General features: G+C 56.9%; 1 long non-coding RNA gene across 1 annotated transcript; it reads left to right on the forward strand.

Annotated features, from left to right (window-relative positions):
• Positions 1 to 398: 398 nt before the first annotated feature.
• On the forward strand, positions 399 to 5,228 carry LOC119242621 (uncharacterized). The gene is made up of 4 exons (XR_005124524.2): positions 399 to 558; positions 1,635 to 1,711; positions 1,799 to 1,940; positions 4,862 to 5,228. It is a non-coding gene; the product is annotated as an uncharacterized LOC119242621 (long non-coding RNA).
• Positions 5,229 to 6,534: the final 1,306 nt, after the last annotated feature.

Consider the following 6,534-nt stretch of genomic DNA (forward strand, 5'->3'; position numbering starts at 1 on the left):
GCCTCATTGATTGGCTGTAACAAGGCGTGTGTGCAGCCACGGATTGGTTGCCGCCAACACGCATCTCGCGAGGCGGCTGAGGAGACCAGGTGATTCCCCCTGTGTGGCACGCCTGCGGCCATCGCGCATCCTCCCCCATCGCCGCTGGCCGAGGCTGGCTGGCCCTCTCGTGGCCACGCCTGGCCTGTGGGCCTGCTTGGCCATCCCTGGGTGTGGGTCTTGGGCCGGAACCGCCTCAACGGGGCTTCCATGCCTGGGGTTTCTCTGTCAGTCAGCGTGGCCTCGGGCGGGTAGGCCACGTCACTGCCGCGCCGGCGCCGCTCCCGCCTGGGCGCCCCGGGAGCCCCGTGGTCGCCCAAGCCGGTCTGGGTCAGTCAGCAGGCCCGGCCTCCTCAGGGCCAGTCGGCCCCCGGTGGGCCACAGTCGGCCCCCTGGTCAAGGTGACGGGCAGCGCGGGTCACCCGCTTACCGAGAAGGCGCCCGAGTGGCCTGGTGATGGATGGTCAGGTCGGGCCCTCCGACGTCACGGGCCTCGTAGTGCTTGGGCCATTCGAGCAGGTAATCTCCCCTTTAGTCCATTCATGGGGATCCCCCAGAAGGCACCCGTCAGGGGACAGCCTGCCCAGGCTTGTGAGCCAGCTGGTGGGTCTGACTGTCAGGCCTCAGTTTCCCTAGAAGCCAGCCTCCCGGCCTGCCGCGCTGGTCAGTCACCCAAAGGGCCCAGCCCCTGGCGAGTCTGGGGGCGCCGGGCACCGCCGGCTGCTGAGGACGGACGCAGAGGGTGCGCTGGGGCCGGGAGGCGCCCGAGCCCTTGGAACCAGCCTCCAAGGTAATGCTGAGAGAAGTGAGGAGCCTAGAAAATTTTGGGAAGAAGAATAAAAAGGGGGGTGCACGAGAAGGCACCCAGCTGACTGAAGCCTGGCAGGCAAGAGCAAGAAGTGAGGATTTGGGGGCCTCCCCGGTGGCGCAGCGGTTGAGCGCTCTGTTGTGAAGCTGCCCGCCCCTCTGCAGCGCCAGTTCCATCCCCGGCTGCTCCCCAGCCACCGGAGGAGGGGCCCACATGGCGCGCAGACCTCTCCTGCCGCCCGCTGCTCCCCTCAGCAGTGTACTTCGGTCCTTCTGCCTGCTCTGCTCCCCGCTCTGGCTCTGGTGAATTCTCTCACCCTCCCGCGCTTCTGACTGTACCCAGTACTTATATAAATAAATAAAAAGAAAAATAAATCTTAAAAAAAAAAAGTTAAAAAAAATTAACTGAAAGTTTGAACTTTTTGTGAAATATACATGTTTTAATAGGTTGTCTTACCAAGACTGACTAGCAAAAGTACACATTTAGTAGGCCCAACAGCCTGTTGATATGTCACGTTCAACTCTGGTACCACTAGTTGCAATCCCTGAATCATCTTCCAGAAAGGGGAGACAAACATTGGGTCTTCTGTCTTCCGGGCCTCTTCTAAGAAGAATCTAGAACCCTTCTGAAAGGAGGGAAGAAAGAGGAGAAGGGAGAAAGAAGCAGGTTGTATGTTCCATCAGGTCATAGCTGTGAGCTCACTGCTGTGCAGTTGCCAACTATTTCCCTATGTATTTCACCAACCCTGGGGGGTGGGAGAGCTGATTTATTCCCATCTTTTATTCAGGAGGATGGATTCTCCGGGCTTACGCTGCAGTTTTTAAGAGAAGATGGTGTCAAGGAGAGGACACTGCTGAGATTCAGGTTGAGTCTAGAATTTGTCAGCCTTGGGTCGATCGCCAGACTTGTCTGTGCTTTAGTTGATTGGATTCTTCCTTTTTCTTCACCAAGGTGAAGGTGTCAAGACTTTCCATGCGCCGTCTTCTGTGAGGTGGTGGCGATGAGATGTGTCTCACAGCATGGTTGAGAGGATTAGGACAACATCTCTCAAGCTCTAGAGTTGTAAATGGCAACTGTAGTCTCCCATGAGATGGTAAGTGAAAAAGGAGGTGCCTGTATGTAGCTCTATGGCTCTGACTGATGGCTCGTGACCAGGGGTTGAAAATAACCAGCCCATCAACTGACAAATGGATCAACAAAAGGTGGTATATCCATACAGTGGAGTATTAGTCGGCAATAAAAATGATAGGGATACTTATTCAGGATGAATGCGCCTTGAAAACATGCCAAGTCAAAGAAGCAGACAGGGAAGACCACATAATGTATCATGTCCTTTCCATTAAGTGTCCAGAATGGGCAAATACAGAGTTACCTAGAGTATCAGTAGCTTGGTGGTGGCCTAAGACTGGGGAATGGGTGTTGTAGGGCTTAGTAATTGTTAGTGGACATTTGGTGTATCTAGGAGTGACGAGAATATTCTGGAATTAGATCATGGCGATGGTTGCACACCTTTACAAATATGCTAAAAATCGAAGCGTACACTCGCAAAGGTGAGTGTTACCGAACATCAATTAGTGTTCCATTTTAAAGGCTCCAGGTGGGGTGGTTTGGTGAGTTCTAGCACCAAAGTGGGGCGGGGGCTCCTCGAGCCTCCGGGGATGACTGTTGTCCTCTCTCCCAGCGGGTTATTTCCTCACGTGCATTGTAACTGTGGCGAGCAGACTTGTATGCGTCAGAGCTGCATCTGTGAGAATCTTGTGCAGCAGAGACTTCTGGGGTTTGCTTCTGTCAGAGCAGCAAACCCTGTGAGGGAGGCTGGAGTGGTCAGGAGGGAGGATGAGAGCTGGCAGACCGGAAATGGCGGAGAAGATGGGAAGTGGGCTGGAACAGGCCAGGGGTGGGTTGGGGTCTGGGCGCTGAAAGCCAGTGTTTCGTCTCCTTGGTGATTGGTGCCTCGCAAACGGGGTACTAGGGCCTTTTGAGGGTCGAATCCTTGGCTTTTTGTTCCCCGCCAACGGCAGCTGGTTCGCCCATCACTTTCGCGCTCAGTGCTGGGCTCTAAGCGGCTGGTCAGCCTGTGTCGCCCGGGCCAGCAGGGGTCGGGGTGGGGGAAGAGGAGCCCCACTCGCACCTTGCCCGGGCTCCTGTGCACCAAGCCAGGTCCCGATTGGGCCCGGGAGACTCGCGCATGCTCCTGGCGTGCCCGTGGCAGGGGCCTCGCCCGGCAGGTACCATGTCAGGTACCACGTGAGGCCCATGCCCGTCGGGGTGTGGGCAATGCTGCCTGCCCTGGGCGGAGGAGCTGCTGGAGCCTCCCTTTGCCTCAGCGGCAAGTGCCACCTCATCTGGTGTGGGCTGGGCTGTGCCTTCGGTCCCTCAGGCTGGGCACGGGGCTCACTTCGGCCCTCTAGGAAGTAGGTTCTGTACCTGGGGCTCCGTAAGAATTAAATCAGCCAGTGTCACCCGATGTGCTCGACACAAATCAAGGAGAACTTTCCTGAGTCAAGGAAGTAGCCAGGTGCTGGGGGATAGACCTGCAGGGCAAGAGCCGGCTGGAACCAGATCTGGCACGCCAGCCCAAGAGGTGACCTCGGTGAAGGAAGTAATCATTTGTAGGTGACAAGTGGAGGTGGCTGTGGCGACAGCCATGACCGTGCCAGACCCCGGGGAAAGGGAATAAAACTCGGAGGAGAGACCCAAATTTGACACCCTGGGCGATATAGTCTCACCTGACAGGTGAGAGAAATGGGAGGGGTGGGCAGCCGGAGGGGTCTGGCCTTTGCCTAAAGTTATCCGGTGACTTCAGGCAGAGCCTGGCTGGACCACCCCAGAATTCCCAAAATTTGCTTTGAGGTTGTAAATGTGTCACTATCATCACTGAAAGAATTAGATGCTGAAAATTGCTAACTAAAAGTTTTATTCCCAAAATTAACTAAAAAAAAAAAAAACCACAGCCACGTAATCTAATGAAAGAACAAGGCAAATCAACTCTCCCCTCTCAGTAATTGAGCAAGTAAATGAAAAAGTGGGGTTGCGTGTAGAATACGATCAACCAAATTGCCTTAAGTGAAATTTATCGGAGATTCCATCCAACGGGCACTTACCAAAAGATCATATTCTGGGCCATAAAACAAATCCCAACAAATTTTAAAGTGTTGAAATGTAATGTTCTTGAAGCACAGTGGAATTAAATTAGAAATTAATAGAGAGCTATTCATCATCAGTATTTGTGCTTGTGCATTTTTTTTTCCAGTGACGGGTAGACGAGGTCTGCTACTGATGAGGGACCACCTCCCGGGGCTCGCTGGTGGTGGTGGGGGCTTCTCTGGCGGGTTCTCTGGGGGCTGTGAAGAAGGTGCCCCGGGCAGGTGGCCTGAGGGTTGCTCCACTTATCGCCTCCACAGAGGGAGTAGGAGCTGGAGCAGAGGGAGGGTTCTGTGGCGCCAAAATCAGAAAAGCAGAATTCGCAGCAGCCTCCAGCTCAGGCTAGGTATTCTAGGCTGACGAATCTCCCACAATATTTGCTTAATAATCATCAAGCGAAGTCCCAGGTTTGTGTGTTGGTGCGGCCTGGCCCCCGGGTGTCGGATGTCAGACAACAGGCTGTCCGCTCCAGCACCATGGCGACCGGGCGCCCTGGTCTCCACTCAGACAACCGGCCAGACTGTCGTCGCTTCCCAAGACTTGGAGTCATTTCTGACATCTCTGGAGTCTCACAAGACCACTTTGCTGAAATTGTTCCTCCAAGGGCGGATTCGTATTAGCAGAGAACAGAGCAGTCAGGAGCAGCCATGAATATTCATAGAAGCCGCACATGGAGAGAGGAACATAAATTACATCGAAACATTCTCTGTCTTGCACAATGTCAAATCAGATGCCTTGCACCCCTTTATAACACAAGACAGTAGCTTTTGATTTATAGCTGTGGGGGGTGACCGTCTTCAGTCCTTTCTGAGACTTGTTTCCTTTATTATGAAAACTTATTTTGTTTTTCTGTTTTGTTTTTGAAATCAGGCTCTGGAATGTCATTCACTAGCATCGTATGCCAAAAACCAGACCCTGGGAGCGCAGTCCTGAAGCAAACCCCGAAGGATGGAGCTGGAAGGACTTTTATTTGCTGAGGGTAACTTAGGGTACTTTCATACCTGGCCTGGGCGCTGGGTCTTGGTCCCTCCCATGTGAACGGAGGCGTGGCTAGAGGGGTGCTGGGGAGCCTAAGAAAGGAGGATTCCTTGTGGTTACAGATGCCCAGAAGGGGACCTGGTAGAAGTTACATTCGAGTAACCTGAGAGGTGCGGCCTGCTAGTTTCTTTGGGAGATGGGCAGTGGCAGGAGGGGACCCCCCAACACACAGGCGAGGGAGGGCGAGTGGGATGTGTGCTGGCACCTCCGCCCGGGCTGGGAAGGGGGTGCTGGAGGGGTGGGGCGCAGCCCAAGGACACAGCTCGAATTTCATAGCCTCAGGGAAACCCTTCACCTCCCGGATTCCAGGTGAGACTTGGGTGTCTCCAGGCTCAGGGGAGGGCTGTCAGGGCCACGTGACCGTTCCCTGGCCTCGCTGCCCTCCGGCCTCTGGGTAAGTGCCAGGCCCAGCGCCCATGGGCCCACTGTCCACCGCGCCACCCCCACCTGCCCTGCGCCTCGGCCCTCCTGGCTGTCCCGCCCCATCCGTGTTGAGGGTTCTGAATATTCCGTCCACTTGCCATCGCCAGTGTGGGCAGGCTGCCGGGAGAGCCTCCCCTCTGTTCAGTTAAGGTGGCTCTGGTCTGCTCTGCACAGTGTTTGGGCCCACGGGCTGTTCGGGCGCTGCGGTATCCTCCTCAGCCTCTGTCCGGCGTCCACAGGCCATGCGGGGTCTCAGGCTAGGCGCTCCTGGGTGGGAGGACCCCGACATGAGAATCTAGGGGGCAGGGGAGGTCATGGCTCGGCCGTAGGGGGACGAACACGGCTCCACCGTGTGGGCTGGATCCGGCGCGAGTGGCTTTCCCGGGAGTTGGTCTGTTCCAACGCACCGCCCGCCACCGCCTGGCCTCTGTGGCCCTCTCCGCCGGCCCATGTTGCTCAGGCCGAGAAGGGGCTCGTCCTTTGGTGAGGGGGGGGTCCCAGAGAAGCCTCTGTGAGCCCGCCCGACGGCCTGTGCAGGAGTGGAGGCGTCTGGAGGACCTGGCCTGGGCCACCTGCCCCACAATGGCCCCATTACCCGGAAGGGGCACTGGCTGCAGGACCTGAGGAGGGGGGCAGCCGGCTGTGCCCACGTGCCCTGGAGACTCCTGAGGGGTGCACGGTGGGGGAGGGTGGGTCAGGGTCAGACCCTGGACAGAAGGGTCTGGACAGAAGCCGGAGAGCATGGGTCTTCCTGAGCCTCGGATAGCGGAAGGGGCTCTGGGGTCAGAGGGCAAGGTTCTTGACAGGAAGTGCAGGCATGGGCCTCGGCCCCTGAGAACCCCAAGAGGGTCAGCTTTCACTGGAGGGGGCCCCCGGAGTGACGTCCAGGGGAGGGCTGAGAGGGAGGCTGGTGGGCGGGAGGGCTGGAGGAGGGCAGGAAAGGGTGCAGGTGGGGGCCGGGTTGAGGAGGAGCGGGAGGCCTCAGCCCTAACCCCGCCCCAGACAGCCACTGTGGTACCCCGCTGTGCCCGCCCGGAGCCGGGTCTGAGGAGGCAGAACAGAGTTGGGGTGTCTGATGACTG

The sequence above is a fragment of the Talpa occidentalis genome, unplaced genomic scaffold (assembly GCF_014898055.3).
Source record: "Talpa occidentalis isolate TD23 unplaced genomic scaffold, MPIMG_talOcc4v2.1 talOcc4.125, whole genome shotgun sequence".
In the NCBI taxonomy this organism is placed as follows: domain Eukaryota; kingdom Metazoa; phylum Chordata; class Mammalia; order Eulipotyphla; family Talpidae; genus Talpa; species Talpa occidentalis.